The sequence below is a fragment of the Meles meles genome, chromosome 4 (genome assembly GCF_922984935.1).
Source record: "Meles meles chromosome 4, mMelMel3.1 paternal haplotype, whole genome shotgun sequence".
Classification (NCBI taxonomy): domain Eukaryota; kingdom Metazoa; phylum Chordata; class Mammalia; order Carnivora; family Mustelidae; genus Meles; species Meles meles.
Genome location: NC_060069.1, coordinates 27194257 through 27215714, shown reverse-complemented (window position 1 = coordinate 27215714; position 21458 = coordinate 27194257). Strand labels below are relative to the sequence as shown.

The 21458-nt window shown below is 40.9% G+C and overlaps 1 protein-coding gene across 1 annotated transcript in view; it reads left to right on the top strand.

Annotated features, from left to right (window-relative positions):
- The first annotated feature begins 10734 nt into the window (after positions 1-10734).
- Positions 10735-21458, top strand: part of GASK1A (golgi associated kinase 1A) — a 66093-nt gene continuing 55369 nt past the window's right edge. The window contains exon 1 of the mRNA XM_046002870.1: positions 10735-10898. The gene's annotated coding sequence lies outside the window, so the exon portion shown is untranslated. The remainder of the gene's footprint in view (positions 10899-21458) is intronic.

The following is a 21458-nucleotide window of genomic DNA, read 5'->3' as shown; positions in this document are numbered from 1 at the left end:
GGCATAGGGTACATATATTTGGTTAGTTTTAGTAGGAGCTCCCCAACAATTTTCTGAGATGGTTGTTCCAGTTTATACTTTTACCAGCAGTATGTGAGATTTCCAGTTGTTCCTCGCCAACACTTCTTGCCATTCATTCTTGATAGCTCATTGAGGTTTTAATGAGTAAGCAGTGATACAGAGCACTATTTCATGATGTTTATTGGCTACATGGATATCCTCTTATGTGAAGTCCTTGTTCAGTATTTTCCCCATTGGTAATCTATTTTGAGGTCCCATATGTTTGGAAGTTCATAATGGAGATGTAGTTGGTTCTACGGAAAAGTGTGCTGAACTCTGCCTGGCTGTCTGCCTTTTGTTCTGTGTCCTCTGCCTCCAAACCTTTCAAATTTCACACAAGATGAAATCTCGATGATGATTTTGACCATCACCAAAGTCCCGAGACTTGAGAAAGCAGGCGCTTGTCCTTTCAGGAATCAGTAACTTTTCAAGACATGGCTGAGTACTTCACCAAGAAGGAATGGGCCAGCCTGGCGCCTGCTTATAGGGCCTTGTAACAGGGGTTGATGCTGCAAAACTATGGGGCTATGGCTTCTTAGGTAAGTCCTCTCTGCTACTTGTGTCTGCCTGGGCCCTCAGAGGTTATAGGGTTCTCTTGTAACTATTAGCTGATCCCGAATGGCAATGCCAACCGTTGCCAGGCAAGGAGAGCCCTCCATGACTATTTGACCTCCGAGAAAGTTTTCCTTCCTTTTTACATCATAAAAGTTATTCTCTCTTCCTACCTTTCTTTGAGGTGATTGGATACAGTCGGGCTGGAGCCAAATCTTGGTAGCTTCTCCCTAGTATTGATCTTCCAGGTTATCTTGAGAGAACTCAGCCTATTAGTCTCCCTCTGGGAGATGCTCCGCCACATGTCTGTTTCCCTATGGGAATTTTCTATCCTCTAACTAAGAAGATAAGAAATTTTGTTTCCCTTTAAATAGAAATTTGTCTCTCAGAGTGTTTCAGGCTTCCTTGGGAGCACTATTCAGACACGCCTTTCCAGGACACCTCTCTGTACCTCTTCAGGGTCCCTCTTGCTCAGTTCACCCAGAAATAAATTACTGTCCTTGTCTTGGCTCATTTTGCAGCCACTGGCTGTGATTGACCACTATGACTCTGCTCATCAAAGGATACATTTCAAAAATAAGAATATTTACCTACTCATCACCTTCTTTCCTTCAAGTAGTATCACTGACTTCCACACCAGCTCTGATCGCTCAGCAAGAGCAAGGGAGAGAGCTATGTGTCACCTAGCCACAGGGACCCCTAAGCAAAAGGACTAGGAGAATTGGCCCCAAAAGGTAAGGTAAGCAAAGTATGCTTTTTGTAACTTTTTCTCTTCCTTTGCTCTTATTTCATCAAAATGAAAGATGTGTGCTCTCTGTGCCTAGCATTAGGGAGTATATTGGGACCTTCGATCACACTTTTTCTGACTGGTCTGTTAGTCACTGCTTCCCATCCCTTTAAACCATTCATACACAACACACAGCAACCTTTGTTTACATCCCAGTTTTGCACACACTGGGGATATGTGGAAAAATTTTTCTAAATACTGGTTATGTGAGATCACCTTTTTCCAGTTTCCCCAAGCTTTACAAAATTGATAAGCTCAGTGCAGCATTATCTTATCCATTAACCAAAAGAACTTACAGAATTTATTTTGGCTCTTTGTGATAATTAACATGTTACTAATTTAAAATAATTTTTTAAGTTGACATACTTTAAGGAAGCTTACAGATATTATGGTTTTCCTCCCCTTTAGGATACATCTCAAAAATAAGAATATTTTCCTACTTAGCTAAAATAATATTACAAGTAACAAAATTTAAAACTCCTCAAGATCTTTAATTCTGGATATACAGAAGAAAGACTTGATTCTTTTAAACATCAGTTTTCAAAATAAGGATTGAAGAACCATCTTAAATGCTGTTAAATGCACATTTTCTTTTTCTATAGACTCATGGATTTCCACAGATTTAATGGCTTTTTTATTCATTAAAATTATGCACAAAACTGCTCTCATGTCCTTTTTTAAAAAATAGCTTTATTGAGGGACAACTCACAAACTATACACTTCACCAATTTAAAGTGTACAGTTCAGAATGGGAGAAGATATTTACAGATGAATATTTTCTAATAGGTCATTTTAATTCCTTTTATGACTTTTTAAACTACATTTTGAGTTATTTATCTAGTGGATTGCTCTAAGGCTTACAATATACATCTTACCAGAATTTACTTCAGATTTATAAAAGCTTAATTCCAGTAAGATAGAAATTTTGATGATATATTTTCTATTCCCTTCTCCCCCATGTGCGGGTTATTTGGCCCTCCACTTTTTGGCCTGGTCACACCAATCCAGCCCTACCTCTTGCCTCTCCCCAAGGGGTTCCTGTGTTCCAGACAGTTCTTTCTCCCCACTCTACCCTTTATATCCTCTCACCTCCTACCTGATAGCCCTGGCTCTTCGCTTTCTCAGGTGCCCTCCCTACTTCTCTCTCCATTTCTTTGATCTTTCCTGGACTTTTATGGGCCATTGAGTTTGCGACTTTGATACTACATTTTGCACTATTTTATGTGCACCTTCCTCCACCTTGAATTGCTACCTTTTCTGCAGATGGTCACATTACACTTACTACTCAATTATATGCAGGAGGTTTTTTTCCTCCAGATTCAGATTTCCATTTCACTGCAACCAAGTTGTCACTTTCTCAAGGACAGGAATTACATGGATAGATGAAGAAAGATCAGGAAGTTTGGATATGTTTCCACTGTAAATGAATGTATGACATGACCATTTGAATGTGGGTTATAGAATGGAAGGAGGGAAAGCTTTCCACAGAAACCAAAGTTGTTGCTTTAAGAAGCAGACCTTGTAGAGAGCTGTTTGTGCCTGGACCGCATAGGAAGCTGTAACCTAGCAGTAAATGGAAACTGGTCTTCATCTGTACTTCTTTTTTTTAAGATTTTTTTTTTTAATTTATTTATTTGACAGAGAGAGAGATCACAAGTAGGCAGAGAGGCAGACAGAGAGAGAGGAGGAAGCAGGCTCCCCGTGGAGCAGAGAGCCCGATGCGGGGCTCGATCCCAGGACCCTGAGACCACGACCCGAGCCGAAGGCAGCGGCCTAATCCACTGAGCCACCCAGGCGCCCCTCAGTTGTACTTCTTCAAGGGGTGATTTTATCAGGGCCTCCCCATATAGTAGGCTACTTGCCACTTGTTTTATGGGACATTTCACCAGAAATTGATCTGTTAAACAATAGGTCAATTTGTTGTTTTTCTATGCAGTACATCTTTTCTAGGTCCAAAAGATTATTTACTATCTGATTTCCATCTGTCTGTCTCTCTCTGCTGCCTTCTGTAACAGAGTAGAGTTAGCGTCATTATGAAAAGATATAATCCTTTGTAAGTTGGCTGCTTCTAGGTGATATTTTTAGGAAATAGTGTGATAGGTTACCTCCCTTGCCCTGTTCACCCTTATTTGTATCTTGCAAAAACTACTTTCTTTTGTTGTAACCAATGGTTATGCTTGGTTGGAAGCTGTGGTTTAGAAAAATACAAGCGAGCCAGATGTTGATGACCTTGAGCTGGGACAGTCATAACCTATTTAGAGACCATTTTATCTAAGGGTAGAGAGTGTGAACTCAGAACAAGGTCCGGTAGCTGAAAGCGGTAATGTCACTTAGAGAAGTGGCCTAGAGGGCAGAAACTGTGAAAGGAAAGAATGAGCCTGCTAATAGAGTTTCCAGGTTTATTTAAATAGTGAAGAGGTTTGGGAATCAAAGAATAGGGAACATTAATCCACAGACTCATCTCTGAGTCTGGAGGGCCAGATGGCTGCCTGGAATGTGGGACCTGTGGCCTGACTCTATTATCTGGTAACTACATGGGAAGGGGCAGGTGATAAGTAATTTAATATATACACGTTCCTGGATTTCTGTTAAAAAGGGAGATTATCCTTAATATCTGTGTACTGAGAGGGAAATAATCAGGCAAAGGAGGAGATAAACGAGACAAGCTGTCACCTTACTCAGCCCTGTACCTCAAGCTAGCCCCACTGGGTTCTGTTAATTTCATATATTTGTAATTACAAGCCTGCATGGAACTCCTTGTGTCTGGGGGCATGTTGGGTCCTTTGAACGTGCTAGGGAACTGAAAATGTTTAGCACAATGCTGGGAGTGATCTTGAGAGTTAATGTTGGAGGGGTGAACAGCACCCCAGATCATTGAGAAACTGGTATGCCGTGCTAGGGAGCCTGAACTTCCTGGACTGAGAAAGCAAGGTCACTTGAGGCATCAACATCGGGGGAATTCAGGGTCGTGAAATAGGAGCCAGGAAAACTAGATAGACCAGTGCTTCCTAAATGGGAGTCTGTGGAGCAGTGCAAGTCCATGACAACATTTCTACCAGTCTGCCAAGTGAGGAAAATGTAGTGGAAATCTCAGTGTGTAGGTGGAGCTGTATATGCTCACACACGATGGCCCACAGTTCTTGGTAACTTACACTGAAGTTGTCCTTTCTCCTTTTTGGCATTAAATTGATCTCTTATGAAATAGCCATGAAAACTGTAGACTTTTGGTGTAGTTCTGCTTTGTTATTTAGTGCTCTTTATTGAAAAATAAAAAGATGGTTGTGCTGTGTTTCTGCCTTCTCTCCTGGCCATTCATGTATCTGAAACTGTTTTCGTGAAGTCAAAGAGATAGCTAAGCAGTATTATAAGCTTTTCTGGGTCAGCTCTGGAAAATTTTAGTTACAAGGTTAAACTAGCGCTTCTTAGACAACCTGTAGTAAAGGATTAGTTCTCCAGTTCCTCTGACAGTCTTACACTGACAAATCAATGTTTCTGCGGTGGCACATGACTATTGACACCACTCATGTGACATGCGATTCATTGTATGACTTCAGATCTGGTATAAATTCTGTATGAGGTGACTGATCATATGCTTGGATGTCTTGGCTCTGTCAGATTGCTATATTCTTTTTAAAGCATTTATTCTCAATTTCTGCACTTGTGGGCCTGTAAGAAACAGTTCACGGTTGGCCACCAGTCCACAAACTGCCTTTTGGTTGAAAGGCGTTAGACTGTATCTTTATGGATGAAATCAGGAGCCTGTCAGGTTAGTGGGCCAAGCAATGAGGAAAATTGGTCAATCCTGTGGTCAGAATACCTTAAGGGAAAGTCATTACTTTTCCTGGGACCCTGGAGTCTAATGGGGAGTCTCTGAGACCTTGGAGAGGGAAGAAGTGTGACTGGATAGAGGGTCAGGAGTTAGAAGCTGGGCTGCAGGGTACACTTTTCAGAGGGATGATTGCAACCATTGAGGGCTCTTCTTGCATAACACCTGTGTTGATTGCGAAGATGTTACTGTGTTTTATTTGAGCTGTGTAATTTGAATCTCCCACATTGTCCGTAAAGATATGCTCTTAAATGAGCTGTGAATGTGTTGTGAAGGGGGTGCTGTGAAGAAAGACTACTTTAGAAATTGAGTCAAGGCAGAGGTGGCTGGACTCGAGCTAAGTTTGGAAGCTTCCTTGGAGTGGCCCCTTTGGTTATATGGCTGACATGTCAGTTGTCCATTTGTGATGGAATCAGCAACTCTGCCTGCCATTGGTATACCTGAGTATCCTTCTGGGGTGTAGTGCGTAACAGGTAAAGGGCAGGTGGTGGGACATGTTTGGGGAATGCTCAAAACAAATTGCTAGCATGCCCTACTCTTTCCTATTGAGACCCATATGATGATATGATACTTATGTGAGTAGAGGGCCTTTTCTGTAGAACAGGGCTATGCAGAAAGTCCTCTTCTCAGCAATAACTGAAATAATAATAGTTATACTCCCATTTATTGAGCACTTACCATGAGCCAGGTACTATGCTATGGATTTGTAGGCTTGATCTCAATCTTATAATTGTTCTGTGAGGTAAAGGGTTATAATATTGCCACCAGTTCATAGGTGAATACATTGGGATTTATTGATAAGTCGGAATTAAAACCCAGAAGTGAGACTCCAGAACCCTTGCGTATGATCATGGTGGTACCATCTCCTTTATTCGTCTACCCCTGTTGGTGCTTTGTGCCCCAAGCTAAGATCTTTGAGGTCAGGATTCCTAAACTTCTCTCTTTTCCCTACTCCTGGATTCATGCCACTGAAAGACCTTCCTTGATCCTACGGCAGGGCCAATGACAGTCTCTGCCTACATTCCCTCCAGGCCTGGAAGCAGCTGAAGATCTTGCTCAAAGGTCTTTCTGGTGCAGAGTTGAACACTTACAGAAAGTAATGGGAGTAAGAGAAAGAAGGATTGGGGAAAGCAGCTGCAGCCTTGATCACAGCCTGGGGATGAGGAGGAAGGTTATAGAGAACAGTGTTGGTTGGAAACCGATGGTACATAAATGAAAATATATGTAAGGATCTGACTGTGTATGTAGCAAAGCCAACTGTTGAAATAGGCAGATGTGCCAAGGAGATGATAGCTAAAGTCGAAGAGATAGCTAACCAGTATTATAAGTTTTTCTGGGTCAGCTCTGGAAATTTTTAGTTAAGAGGTTAAACTAGTGCTTCTCAGACAACCTGTAGTAAAGGACTGGACTTGCTAAAAATTGCATTAATTGTAAGCGATACACTTGGGTCTCACTTCCGTTTGATTATGAGACAGGTATTGTGTAGGCTGAGCCTACATAATCCAAAGGTTGTTCATGCATTATGACTATTGTTACTACACTGCTGTCCAAATACATTATAACTATTTTAAGTAAAATGTAAAGAAAAATGTACCTCCCGATCTCATTTTTATTTATCTGTATTTCATCATTAGCCCTTGTCCATATGTATATAGAATTGAACCACAACAGGTAAAAGATGATGCTGCGCTTTTCTTCCATGATTGTTGTCTTAAGCACTTCCCTCTCCCCCAGGTCGATATACTCTTCATCATTACTGTTTGTCATTTAGTGAGTGTACCCTTCTTACTCCCCTCTCCAAGCTGGGAATGTTTTTAGGGTAGAGACTATGTCTTAATCATATTTTCCTCTCTAGCATCCATCCAGTAGGTGGTGGTTCATTTTTTAAAATTCATTAATGAGCATTAGGAAATTTCTATTTGTGAGCTTTGTAAATGGTCTTACTCTCAACATTGCCATGAATATAGTTTTTTTCCTCCCTTCTTTTGAATGATTTCCTTGGCATAAATTCTCAGGAATGAGATTAGCTAAATCCAAGGATATAATCATTTTTATTTTAAAAACATATCTTCATATTCCTCAAAAGATTGTACTAATTTACTGTGCTAATAGAAATGAATAAACATAATACTTGCTTTCAATCTTACCAGCAGTAGGTATTATAATTTTAAAATTTTAAAAATACTTTAAATTTAATTGACATAAAATGTAACTTCTTTTTTATTTATATTTCCTATATTTTGTTACTATAATAAGTAAGGCTGCATGTGTTTCTATGTAGGTTTGCTAATTTTAATTCCTATTGTGAAAAGTTTGTTTTTACATCATGTGCCTTTCAATCCCCTGAGTTCTTGATGTTTTGCTAAGAATTTAAGATCTTTAGAGCAGTATATGAAAACTCATAAGTGCTACTTATTCATTTCTACTTTATTAAATTCAAACTATGTTTCCAATTTATATTATGATACATTCTTTGGCTTGTGAATTATTTAAAAGTATATTCCTTAATTCCATACACATGAGGATTTTTAAGTTATTTTTTGTTACTGGTTGCTAGCTTGGTTGAATAGTTGTCAAAGAATATATCTGTATGATTTCAGTCCTTTGAAATGTGTTGATAGTGCAAAATACTCAATTTTGGGAAATGTTCTGGACTTTAAGAGAACATCCATTTTGTGATTACTAGGTGCAATTTTATATAGAGATCCATTAGGCCAACTTTGTTTTTGTGGTCTTCAAATATTTTATTTATTTTTTTAAATTTTATTTAAATTCGATTAGCTAACATATAGTACATCATTAGTTTCAGATGTAGAGCATACCAGGACCAATATTTGTTTTGCCAGTTATCGAGAAGCATATTTTAAAATTTTTCACATGCTTCTGGATTTGTCCATTTTTCCTTATTTGCTTACTAAACTTTGAGGCTTTATTTCCAGGTGTATATAGGGCCTCGTGGGTCTGGATAGGCAGTATTAATGTTTGGATGGGTGGGCAGACCCCACATACTGCTGTGTTCCTGAAATAGTCCTGAAATAGTGTGCTCTAGGTCTTTTTTTTTTCCTCTTAACCTGGGGCAGCAATACTTTCCTGTTGACTCTTGCAGAGATTCTGAGACTGAGGAAGGGAAAGTTGCAAGTTGGTTAGAAATTAGAGGAGATAGAGAAACAGAGGAAGGGTCAGGAAGGCATAGCTGCCAAAAGAAGGCCAGGGAGGAGGAAAAGAGGCCGTTATTTTGACAATGTTTTCAAATATTCTCAGTTGCTAAGAAAGAAATTACTTTGGGGGGAAAGTTTTGAAGGCCTCTCCCTATCTCTTCCTGCCATGCCTCCGAACGGTACCCATGTGCAGATGGGTCTTTTGTGTCCTTCAGATCCAACACACACCCTATTTTCTGCTCTGTGAAGTCCAGATCCAACCCCATGCGCATCACTCAGTTCCCTTTGACAAGAATGCCTCCCCTTCCCCCATTACTCACCTGGAGAACTGCTACTCATCTTCAACACTCAGCTGGCTGCAAGCCCTGGAAGCATTAGCTCATCTATTCAAGCAGATTTAATTCTTCCTCCCCCAGGTGTCAAGAGCAGCCCGCTCATTTCTTTCTGATAGCTCTAGTCATATTACTCACTTCCACACATCCTCTCTCTCCTGTGGAGATTCTCGTGGGCAAAGGACCATGTTCTAATTATCTTTGTCACCTTGGCCTCTTACACAGTTTTTGGCACATAGGAGATACTTAATAAATATTGAATCAAGGAGTGAGTGAGTGAAGGGATTTCAGCAATCAGTAGATATGGTATATATTGGACAATTCTATCACTTTAACATTAGTTCACCCAGGAAACATTTATTTATTTATTTATTTATTTATTTTCAGCGTAACAGAATTCATCGTCTTTGCACCACACCCAGTGCTCCATGCAATACGTGCCCTCCATAATACCCATCACCTGGCTCCCCCAACCTCCCACCCCCTGCCCCTTCAAAACCCTCAGATTGTTTTTCAGAGTCTATAGTCTCTCATGGTTCATCTCCCCTTCCAGTTTCCCTCAACTCCCTTCTCCTCTCCATCTCCCCATGTCCTCCATGTTCTTTGTTATGCTCCACAAATAAGTGAGACCATATGATAATTGACTCTCTCTGCTTGACTTATTTCACTCAGCATAATCTCTTCCAGTCCTGTCCATGTTGCTACAAAAGTTGGGTATTCATCCTTTCTGATGGAGGCATAAAACTCCATCGTGTATATGGACCACATCTTCCTTATCCATTCATCCATTGAAGGGCATCTTGGTTCTTTCCACAGTTTGGCAACTGTGGCCATTACTGCTATAAACATTGGGGTACAGATGGCTCTTCTTTTCACTACATCTGTATCTTTGGGGTAAATACCCAGTAGTGCAATTGCAGGGTCATAGGGAAGCTCTATTTTTAATTTCTTGAGGAATCTCCACACTGTTCTCCAAAGTGGCTGCACTACTTGCATTCCCACCAACAGTGTAAGGGGTTCCCCTTTCTCCACATCCTCTCCAACACACGTTATTTCCTGTCTTGCTAATTTTGGCCATTCTAACTGGTGTAAGGTGGTATCTCAATGTGGTTTTAATTTGAATCTCCCTGATGGCTAGTGATGATGAGCATTTTTTAATGTGTCTGATAGCCATTTGTATGTCTTCATTGGAGAAGTGTCTATTCATGTCTTCTGCTCATTTTTTGACATGATTATCTGTTTTGTGTGTGTTGAGTTTGGGAAGTTCTTTATAGATCCTGGATATCAACCTTTTGTCTGTACTGTTATTTGCAATTATCTTCTCCCATTCCATGGGTTGCCTCTTTGTTTTATTGACTGTTCCAGGAAACATTTATTAAGCTCACTCTCTGTACCAGGATTATACCTGTGAATGAGTTAGTCATGGCACCTGTCCTCATATTGCTCAGGAAAACCACAAGAAGAAATGCAACCATTTTTGGGGGAAAGCAAGGACTCTGGTAAGAAATGTAGTTTCGTGAATCTCACACTGGAAGATTGGCTGGTGGTGAAAAACAGTGGGGTGGGTCTTGCTCAGGATAAGGTTTGTGCGATGCTCATGGCAAGGGGTTGGTTGCATTAGAGCCTGTTAGAAGGTAGGAGGCTCCAAAGACACCTTGAGCACACAGCTACAGGTCTCCTCAGTGAAGTACAGATTGTGGGATCAGTTGTACTCATTGCCCTACATTTGTCTGAGTTCTGTCTCCACCCTTGTGAGACTAGGATGTTATACCATAGCTAGGAAAACACCAAGACTGAACCAGGGCATAGAACAGCTTCCACATGGAAAATTGATCATAGACTAGAAATATTTTACTTCTTCAAATCCTCATTACTTAAAACATATCTCTCTTACTTTCAATTTAGGAACTAGCCTGGATGTATCAAATCCTGCCTGCCTCCCTTGAGGCGCAGTGCATTGCCTCCTTTTCATTCGTTTTGAGGGGATTGCCATCCATGACTGATGAGAGAAATTCGGGATACCCATTACTATGAGTCCTCAGAATTCATCTTCAGATCTTCAACGGCGTGGTCAGCTAAACAGTATCTCCTGAACTTGAAAGAAGTGATGGCATTAGGAAGCATATTGAGCTGATGCTGCCCTTCATTCATTCTCTACATCGCCACTTGGGTACAAGAACAGGGTAAGAGAATCATCGTTGTGTTATTGAGGGCTCTCTGAGCAAGACCTTGGTGAGTGTGGAAGAGAAGAAAGCTGTCATTGGAGGAGTGCCTGGGTGGCTCCGTCAGTTAAACCAAGAGTTGGATTTCCACCCGGGTGATGATCTCAGTGTTGTGAGGTTGAGCCCGGCCTCAGGCTTCATTCTCAGCAGGGAGTCTGCTTGAGATTCTCTCTCTCTTTCCCCCTCTCCCCCTCTCCCCCTCTTCCCTTCTCCCCCTGCTTACATGCTCTCTCTCTTTCTAAAATAAATGAATAAATCTGGGGGAAAAAAGGGAATCCGTCATTTGATGAGCACCTATTAGGATTAAGTTCCTTCCATTCTTCGTTTAAGATTGTCTAATAAATTTCACAGACAATGGGGAGGCATTATCCCCATTTGAAAGATGGGGAAACTGAGGCCAGATGGGTTCGTTTTTTTGGTCCAAGGTTACACAGCCATCAGTGACAAAATTCAGCTTTAAACCTAGGTTTGACTATCTCCACAGGTCCAAGTTCTCTTTCTTCATGTGATTTGTGAGATGAAGCTCCCACACCTGTAACATTTGTAATTTACTTAGAGAGATAAGATTCCTAAAATTATGTTTCATTAAAAAAGGTGACAGCAACTTAAAACAGATAAAACAGAGCTACTTTTGTTGACATGCTAAGGGAGGAAAAGCAGGCTTGAGATTAGCAAGGTAATCTTCAGTGGAGACAAACTGTGAGATGGATTATGACCACCACCCAGATCCAGATGGCATGAGGCTGCCTTGTGGGTCTTACTGTGCGTCAGCCTCCTCCCAAGTGTTAACCATTCTAATGGTTTCTATGACTGTAAGTCAGGGTTCTCTGTTCTCCATACAAATAAAATCATTTAGTATGTACTTTTTAATGTTTAGATGTCTTCACCACATTTTGTCTGTGAGATTTTATCCTTGTTGCATATACCAGAGGCTTTTAAAATTGCTGAGTATTATTCAATTAACTGACTATACCACAGGTGGATGGACATGTAGGTGGTCTCAGATTTGGTGCTATTGTGAATAAACCTACTAGGAACATTGTTTTAGATGTTTTTGGTTGCCCTATTCTCTCATGTCTCTTGAATATCTATCTATCAATCAACCGATTGATCGATATTTATATAAATTTGTATTAATTAACTAATTACTATATGGGTGGGATTGTTGCCTCATAAGTTGGGCATATGTTTAGCTTTAGTGGGTACTGCCAAAAGTTTACAAGAGTCAGAATGATTTATACTGTTTCCAGCAATGTTTGAGAGTCTTTGTTCTGTGTTCTCTTCCTCCTTAGTGGTTTTTTTTTTTTTTATTTGTTTATTTACAGCATAACAGTGTTCATTGTTTTGGCATCACACCCAGTGCTCCATGCAGTACGTGCCCTTAGTGTTTTGAATAGTAGCCATCTGGTGGCAGTGTAGAGGTAGCTCAGTGGTTTTAATTTAATTTCCCTAATGACTAATGAGATGGAGTACGATTTTCATATGCTTATTGGCCATTTGGATATTCTTTTTTGTGTAGGGAGTAGAGTTGGGGTGAGGGTATGTAGTCCCCTTACTTTGTTTTGTTTTGCATAGTTTGGACTTCTCACAGGCACCAAGAAGGGAGCCTTCAGGGTTTCTATAGGTCTGTCCAGGTATGGGGCAATAGGAGAAGAGGAAAGGATGGGTCTTGAAAGCTGTCAGCAATCAAACATCAGTAATGGAGTGATACTCGTTATTACATTGTCTCAAAGATCTGTAATGGTGAGAAGGTAATAAACCTTAATATCCGCTGAAATAATTAATACTTACCTTGTTGCATGTACCTGGAACACTAGATAAATAAGTATGAAAATGTGATACTGATGATCTTAACTCTTTGGGCTGCCATTGAGAAAGGAGACAGGAAAAGTAAAAAATACCCTATTTTATCATGGGACAGAAAGAAATGTATTGTTATTTTTTATTAAATATATGTATCTATTTAACTAGTCCGGTTGCATTTATGTTCTCTTAAAGTCTTACACTTATGTAGCTTAAGAATATATAATAATACAGTCTATGTAAGTAGCCATAAAGATTTTAAATAAGTAGCTATATCAAAAGAGAAAAGGAGATATAAAAAATATTATTACATTTTTCTCACACATAATTTTAATTACTACGAGTTACTCTTGTTAACGAGTCCTATTTTTGTTTTGTTTAAATAATAGCATTTGTGAAGCAAAGGAAATTTAATTATTAGACTAACCTAACAAGAAAGAGTCCATTCACAGTCTGCTTTACTTGATGGATACTCTTACCAAATTATCTAGATGAGTCTTTCCATTTAATTTTTTTTAAGATTTTTATTTATTTATTTTACACAGAGAGAGATCACAAGTAGGCAGAAAGGCAGGCAGAGAGAGAGGAGGAAGCAGGCTCCCTGCTGAGCAGAGAGCCCGATGCAGGGCTTGATTCCAGGACCCTGAGATCATGACCCAAGCCGATGGCAGAGGCTTTAACCCACTGAGCCACCTAGGCACCCCTCCATTTAATTTTTTAAATTGAAGTATAGTTCACAGTGTTATATTAGCTTCAGGTGTACAACATAATGATCAGCAATTCTGTACATTAAGTGCTCCTCACGATAAGTGTATTCTTAGTCCCCTTTATACATTTTACCCATGCCCTACCTCTCTCTCCTTTGGCAACCACTAATTTGTTCTCTGTATTTAAGAATCTAGTTGTTTTTTTTTTTTTTGTCTCTGTTTTCCTTTGTTTATTTTGTTTCTTAAATTCTACAAATGAGTGAAAGCAAGCATATGCTAATTGTCTTTCTCAGTCTGACTTACTTCACTTAGCATAATACCCTCTAGGTCCATCCATGTTGTTGCAAATGGCAAGATTACATTCTTTTGTATGGCTGAGAATATTCCTGTGTGTGTGTGTGTGTGTACACATATCTTACTTATCCATCCATCTGTGGATAGACACTTGGGTTGCTTCCCTATCATGACTATTACAAATAATGCTGCAATAAACAGAAGGGTGTAGATATCTCTTTCAATCAGTGTTTTTGTTTTCTTTGGGAAGAACTTGCATTTGAAAGTCAACCGAATGTTTCAGACAGTTCCTCTGGAAAGCTAGTTAATGTCTACTGCAGCAATGAACTTACTCTTATACTTCTGTTTCTTGACAAAACCTCTTGAAAGACTCTCAGGAGGTTGACAACATTTGCAGAAACAGACACAATGTTTTCAGGATGGCTGGTGGAGTCATTGATACCAGGGGACCCCACTGGATGTTGAGATGAGAAGCAAGTTTCTTCACGAAAGCAGCAAAACCAGCTGTGTTGCCAAGCATCACAGATGCTCTGTCTGAGCCCACAGTGCCAAGATTTTTATTCTGCTTGAGTTTGGCAAAGAAATTCTCCACCATGTTAAAGACATTGACTGCAGATTCTAAAAGAAGTTCACAAAGCAACAGTTCTCTCTTAATTGTAAGAGCTTGCAGACAGGGGTTGGCTTTAGCTATGCAAATTGGGGTATCATTTTTTATTGTTATATGCAAAAGTGAGATATTAAATGTCAGAAAAAATAGCATTGATGAAACAAAAGTAAATGATACAGAATAATACATAATTTTTAAAGAACACCAATTTCCATATTTTTATGTTGAAGTGATAACACATTTATAATAATTTGTTATATATTATATTATTATGGGATTTGGAGAGTATAACATGGCACTTTTTTTTCTTTTTTTTTGGCCTGGCAACCCTTTTGTCCTGGGTTGGCTCTCTAAAAGCTTAACCATCCTACCTGTATCACTCAACTTTTATCACAATAATGCTCTGTAACAAACCTCTCCAAAACTCAGTGGCTTCCAACCATAAGCATTTGTTCTCATGCCTGTGGGTTGACTGGGCTTGGCTCCAGGCAATGAGTGAACCTTAGGTCTGTCCCACGTGTCTTGTTTTGGGGCTCAGACTGGAGGGTAGTGGCCACCCAGGGCTTGTTTTTTATATGGTGAATCACAGAATGAAAGCCATGTGATACTGCACACTATATACAGTGCCTCTGTTTGCTTACATTTTAGTGGTCAAAGTACGTCCATGGCCAAGGCCAGCAACAGTGGAGCAAATATACATGCTCTGCTCACAGTAGAAGGAAGGGGAATGAACATTTGCTGAATAGTAACTTAAGGGACCCCACCCACTGACTTCCATTTATTTCTCAGTGGCTGTCCCTTTCTGCAAGGGAGGATATGAAACATAATTTTGGGGTTTTTTGCAGCTGAGTACGCTGCTGCCCCCTAAAAGCTAGGGATTCCATGAATGAAAAGAGAAAGTAAATTGGATGCTAGCATTCTCTGCTGCAAAGGAAGTTTCTTTCTCATTTATTCATTCATGGATTAAACAAAAGTTTTTCAAAGTTTACCACGGGTAATGTTTGGATAATGTAACTTATGTGAACATGTTACATGGTTGCAGGAACCCAGGAAGTTGGGCTGGACAGGGATGAGGGTCCTTATTTGTCAGAGGAGGAACCTTGAAGCCAGCAGGAGGGAAGTTGCTTTCCTGAGTACCCAGGCTTTGTGAGCAGTAGCTTCAGAATTGAACCCAGGTCTTCTCTCTTATTCTTTCATTTAGAAGCATTATTGAATAGTTACTTGCTCCTAGGCAAATGGAGGCAGAAGGCCCCAGGATGGACCCTTCCTCTAGGGAGCTCAAGGTCCATGAGAGAGACTAACAAGATCATATTTGCAATAGAGTAACTTCAGGAGTCATGCTGTATTGGGTCTTCAGGATAGAGAAGATGTAGGGGTGGGAACGAAGGGGTCACAGCTGGAGGTGTGTCAGGTCAGAAAAGGCTTTGAGAGGAGGAGACCACTTAGAAGGTTAAGACATGTGTAAGATGCTTCTAAAGGTAATTAGGATTCAGGCTTTGAAGGACGTTGAAAACCATGCTGAGGAATTTGCATTTAATCCTGACAGTGGAACAGGCCAGTGGCAAGTCCACATTTCAGCTAAGATGTGCAGGATAGATTGGAGGAAGTAAAAGGAGAGCCTGGGACACTGGTTCAGGGGTCCCTCCAAGAGTATTGTGAATGAGACAAAAATTTTGGCCAAAAAAGTGGCGTTGAGAATGGATAGAAGGAGAGAAATTCCAGGGTCATTTCGAATGGCCATTTGGACATGAGAACCAAGGAAGAGGAACTGTTAGCTTAGCAGTTCTCGGCCCTAACTGTGCTTTAGAATTAGGTATGGTGCTTTAAAAAAAACACAGAGTCTCAAGCCTTGGAAATTTTGATTTAGTAAGTCTGGGATAGAGCCAGACAAGGAATGAGAGTAAAGAATAACCAGTTGGGCAACTGCCTGGGTTACAAATTTACAAGGAACCTAAAACGTCATTAGGGCAAATTGGAAATCTGATTCCTTAGAACTGGTGAAGGGAAAGATAGACTCTAGTAGAAAAAGTAAAATATTCCCCACTAACGCCAACCTGTCACAGCTGAATGTTTACTACTTGCAAAGTCCACTGTGTAATCCGAGGCCCTGCCAGCATCCTGGGAGCAGCCAACTGCCAAGCGACTTAAATTCTGAAAGAAAGTAAAGAGTAGTACTCTTTTCTAGAGAGGAGGAGTTTATTGGCTATCTAAATTTTAAAACTCTCTTAACATAGCATCCAACAGGTGTCAAGCTCAGAAAAAGATCCACAAGATAAAACTGAAGTGGGATGATGTATGTTGTCAGTCTTAAATACAGCAGTCAGGGAAGGCTTCATTGAGGTGGTGATGCTTGAGCAAAGACATGAAGGAGATGAAGGAAAACACAGGGTATTTTTTTTTTTAAGATTTTTTTAAATTAACATATAATGTATTATTAGCCCCAGGGGCACAGGTCTGTGAATCGCCAGGTTTACACACTTCACAGCATTCACCATAGCACATACCCTCCCCAATGTCCATAACCCAACCACCCTCTCCCTACCCCCCTCCCCACGGCAACACTCAGTTTGTTTTGTGAGATTAAGTGTCTCTTATGGTTTGTCTCCCTCCCAATCCCTTCTTGTTTCATTTATTCTTTTCCTACCCCCCAAACCCCCCATGTTGCTTCTCGACTTCCTCATATCAGGGAGATCATATGATAGTTGCCTTTCTCCGATTGACTTATTTTGCTAAGCATAATACCCTCTAGTTCAATTCACATTGTCGCAAATTGCAAGATTTCATTTCTTTTGATGGCTGCATAGTATTCCATTGTGTATATATACCACATCTTCTTTATCCATTCATCTGTTGATGGACATCTAGGTTCTTTCCATAGTTTGGCTATTGTGGACATTGCTGCTATAAACGTTCGCATGCACGTGCCCCTTCAGATCACTACATTTGTATCTTTAGGGTAAATACCCAGTAGTGCAATTGCTGGGTCATAGGGTAGCTCTATTTTCAACTTTGTGAGGAACCTCTATGCTGTTTTCCAGAGTGGTTGCACCAGCTTGCATTCCCACCAACAGTGTAGGAGGGTTTCCCTTTTTCTGCATCCTCGCCAGCATCAACACAGGGTATTTCGGTCGGAGGGAATAGTAAGTGCAAAGGTCCTGAGGTGCCATAGTGCCTGGAGTATGCAAGAAACAATAAGAAGGAGAGTGTCTCCTGGTGCTTAGGCAGTGAAAGAGCGCAGGGGGTGATGACAGACAAGCAGAATGTGGAAGGACTTGTGAGGCTTCTGTAAGACTTAGGATTTTTTTACTCTGAGAGGGATGTGCAGCCTCTGGAAGATTCTGAACAGAGGAGTGACAAAATCCAATTTATGGTTATTCTCAAGCAAGCCTTCTCAAAAGTAATTTTATTCACGTGATTAGGATGGATTGAGTTACGCTATAGGAACAGTTTTTGAATCTTGATGGTTAAACACACAAAGTTGTTTCTCACTCACTCTCACATCCAATGAGGTCTTGTAGAGGCTTTGCTCATCATGGTCCCCAGAGGCCCAGGCTGATGGAGGCTCCTTCTTTTTTTTTTTTTCTTTTAATATTTTACTTATTTATTTGACAGGCAGAGATCACAAGTAGGCAGAGAGGCAGGCAGAGAGAGAAAGGGAAGCAGGCTTCCCACGGGGCAGAGAGCCTGATGTGGGGCTCGATCCCAGGACCCTGGAATCATGACCTGAGCCAAGGTAGAAGCTTAACCCACTGAGCCACCCATGCACCCCTGGAGGCTCCTTCTTGATAGAAGCTTTTAAGTCACTGTGGAAGAGAAGGAGCACGGCCAGTCATGGGCTGGATTTTATAGCCTCCACCCAGAAGCAATGGCTCTTCTACTTAATCTCATTGGCCAAAGCTGGTCACATGACCCCAGCAAACCTCAAAGGGCAGGGAGACCTACATCCTATTCATTGTGTGAAAGATGGGGTGCTAGACACTTGTAAATAGCTCTAGTAGCTACCATAATCCAGCTTCTTCGAAACACAGCCTTGCAAAATCTCCCTTTCATTAGCAAACTCTGCATGACCGAGAGCGCTATTGGCGCATACATGTGGGTACAGTGTGTGTGTGTGTGTGTGTGTGTGGAAAGAAACATTTTTATAAAATAAGGCGGTACACTTCCTGAGGCAAGTAACTTAAAATGTTGGGAGTCTTTTGGGCTAGATTGTGAGTCCTTTGAAGCTAGAGACAGGATGTGCTCGTTTTTGTTCCATGTAGCTTTTTATTGAAGGTTAACATACATACAGAAAGGTGCACATATCCTAAGTCTATTACGGCTCAGTTTATTTTCATCTGTAATTGGTATTCAAATTAGTAGCCAGATTGACAGACAAAACACTCACAGCACCACAAAAGCCCTCTTCGTGTCTTCTTCTCAGTCATGACTTTCCTCTGGGTAACCGCTCACCTGACCTCTAACAGCAGAAATCAGCATGGCCTGCTTGTGTGCGGCATATAAATGAAAGCATATGTAGGCCTATTTTTGTGGCTGGCTTCTCTCCCTCTGCAGAATGTTCGTGTGTGGCTGTAGTTCATGAATTGCCATTTCTGTCAAACACTTCATTGTGTGAATACACCACAATCTTCTTATTGTTTCTACTATGGATGGATATTTGGGTTGTTTCTCATTTATGACCATTGCAAATGATTTGCTGCTAATGAACTTCCTTGTATGTACATGGCTTTTGATATGTGTGGGCACCTCTGTTGGGTCAAGGTCTAGGATTTGCTTTTGCAGGGCACATGTATATTTAGTTTTAGTAGAAAGCTAGACAGTTTTACAATGCAGTGCTACCACTTACTTGTTCTTGATATTAACACTAAACACAGAGGATGCAGCAAAAAATGCATGGAGAGTGAGGAAGCAGGGGGACAGGGAACAAAAAGGTGCATGTCAAAGATTTTCGGCCTGCAGACCTGTTGAGTTACAGAGCCACAGCCACGGTCATGGCTGTATGCAAGAGGAAGTTATCAGGGAAGTCAATGTTTACATCTAAGATATCGTGGACCAGTGGGCTTAATTATAGCACTGAAGACCCGGAAGGAAGCAGGAGGTAGTAGAAAAGGGGGAGTTGCTTTTTCTAGGCAGGACTCTGTGAAGGGCCGGTGGAGTCACTGCAGATCCAGGTGTGTCCTAGTTTGGCAGTTCCAGAACTGTTTTCCCAGCTTACCCAGCCACTGTCATTCCTGGAATACTGAGTGCTCACATTCAATCTGGGTTACAAAGTTGCAGTTGTTCACTTACAAATGGAGTTCCTACACTGGTCTGGGGTCTGGGCACCTCCTTAGCTGAGCAGAGTATCCTGTGAACAAAATGATGCTGATCTTGGGAGTCTGGCTTCAGAACGTAGGGCTTTGACTCCTGTTCTTACGGTGACAATTCAGAAACCTGGGCCAGGTCCCAGAGCAGCTTTTCTCAAGTATGTCCTGTGAGACCCCAGAAAAAGAGTTCAGCACCTGGTGAATGTGGAAAAAACTGAGCACTTTCCAACTTTCTCAGGAAATCTCAGTGCACATTAGCATTGACCTTTCTGATGAGTCCTACTGCTAAAAAGAGCGGGGGAGGGACAGTCCATTTAACTGTGTTCAGTGTTCTCAGTCTTGGCCAACAGAATCCCTGCCTCTTAAATTCCTTTTATACATAACAGATAAATTCTGCAGAATACCACAAAACCCTCTGAAAACATTAATTTTTAAAAAAAAGTTTGCTGCACTCTCCAGGATTGTGGTTTTTCAAACTGTAGTTATTCATGGATATTATTGAAATAAACATAATGATTTGAGACCACCATTACAAATAATTGAAACGGAACAGAATAGAAGATATCAAAGTGCATTACATGTAATCATGTTTTATAAAACTTGGTTTTAGGGACATTTAGACATATATGTTTGTGTAAAGGGTCATGGCATAAAATGTACATCTTATGTGGGTCGCAGTCAGAAAAGTGGACCCAAAAGACCACACTGAAGTCTGAATGAGACAGTCTGCAGGATCACCCTCCCACCCCCGTCCTCATCCAGCACTTGCTCGATGATCAATGACTGATGATCGATGATTGCTTGCTCACATTCTTCTGTACTCTCTTACACCCTAATCCCAGGCAAGCTGCGATTTTTTTGCACTGCATCCTGCCTCCCATTCCTGGTTTATCAATTTCTTCCTTTTCCTCTCATGTTCTAACGAATAGGCTTTTTGTTTTGCTAAAAACTACTTTCTCTCTGGCTTTAGGAAAGTCACTTCCACTCCCTATTCCTCAGTTTCCTTGTTTGTAAAATGATGGTAATAAATCTTCTCTCTTAGGATTGTTTGTAATGATGAAACGAAATCACCTGCAGAAAGCATCCAGAACATAATAAGGACTGAAGGAATACTTTCCCTTCCCTCTGTCTCCCCGTCCCCATTCACACTTTAAAGAGACCTCTGGATATTTGTTCTCCTTTACAAGTACTGTCATCAGTGACAACCTCAAAGCACTCTGTTGCAGGTGACTCTTGAGAAGACGGTTTCTGTCCATCTAGTGACGATTCTCGTTAATTTCAACCTCAGAGAGTAATTTGTCATCCTGGTTCCCAGATTCTCTCAGGGCACCCTACTGCTGACTGCCCTCACCTCTACCTTCATGCCTATAGGCTCTTAAGAATCCTGAGGTCCAAACGTTGGACTACTTAGGGACATAGGTCTCAAAGATGTCCAGGCACTGGTTAAAGGTGACTCAGCTATTAAATGTCGCTCAGCTATTAACAAAGGGGCCAGCCCCCAATTCCAGGACTATAGACTCTAAGCCCAGACTTCTCTCCAGCAAGGAGCATGCAGATTCTCAGGTCCTGCCTACTGTGGGTGACCCAGCGGACACAGACACTGTGCATTCGTAGCAGGTAGCAGAGGGGTCAGGTATCGTTGACATCGATGTTTACATCACTGGTTAATTCTCAGTGGGGTAAAAATTGTCCATTGTGATTGACCTTAAGTGGTAAAAGGATTTTCCTCCCGTATTTCCTTCCCAACCGCCCTTGGAGACAGAGCCCAAATAAGGTTAGGAGATGCCAGTGAAAAGATTTATCTTTC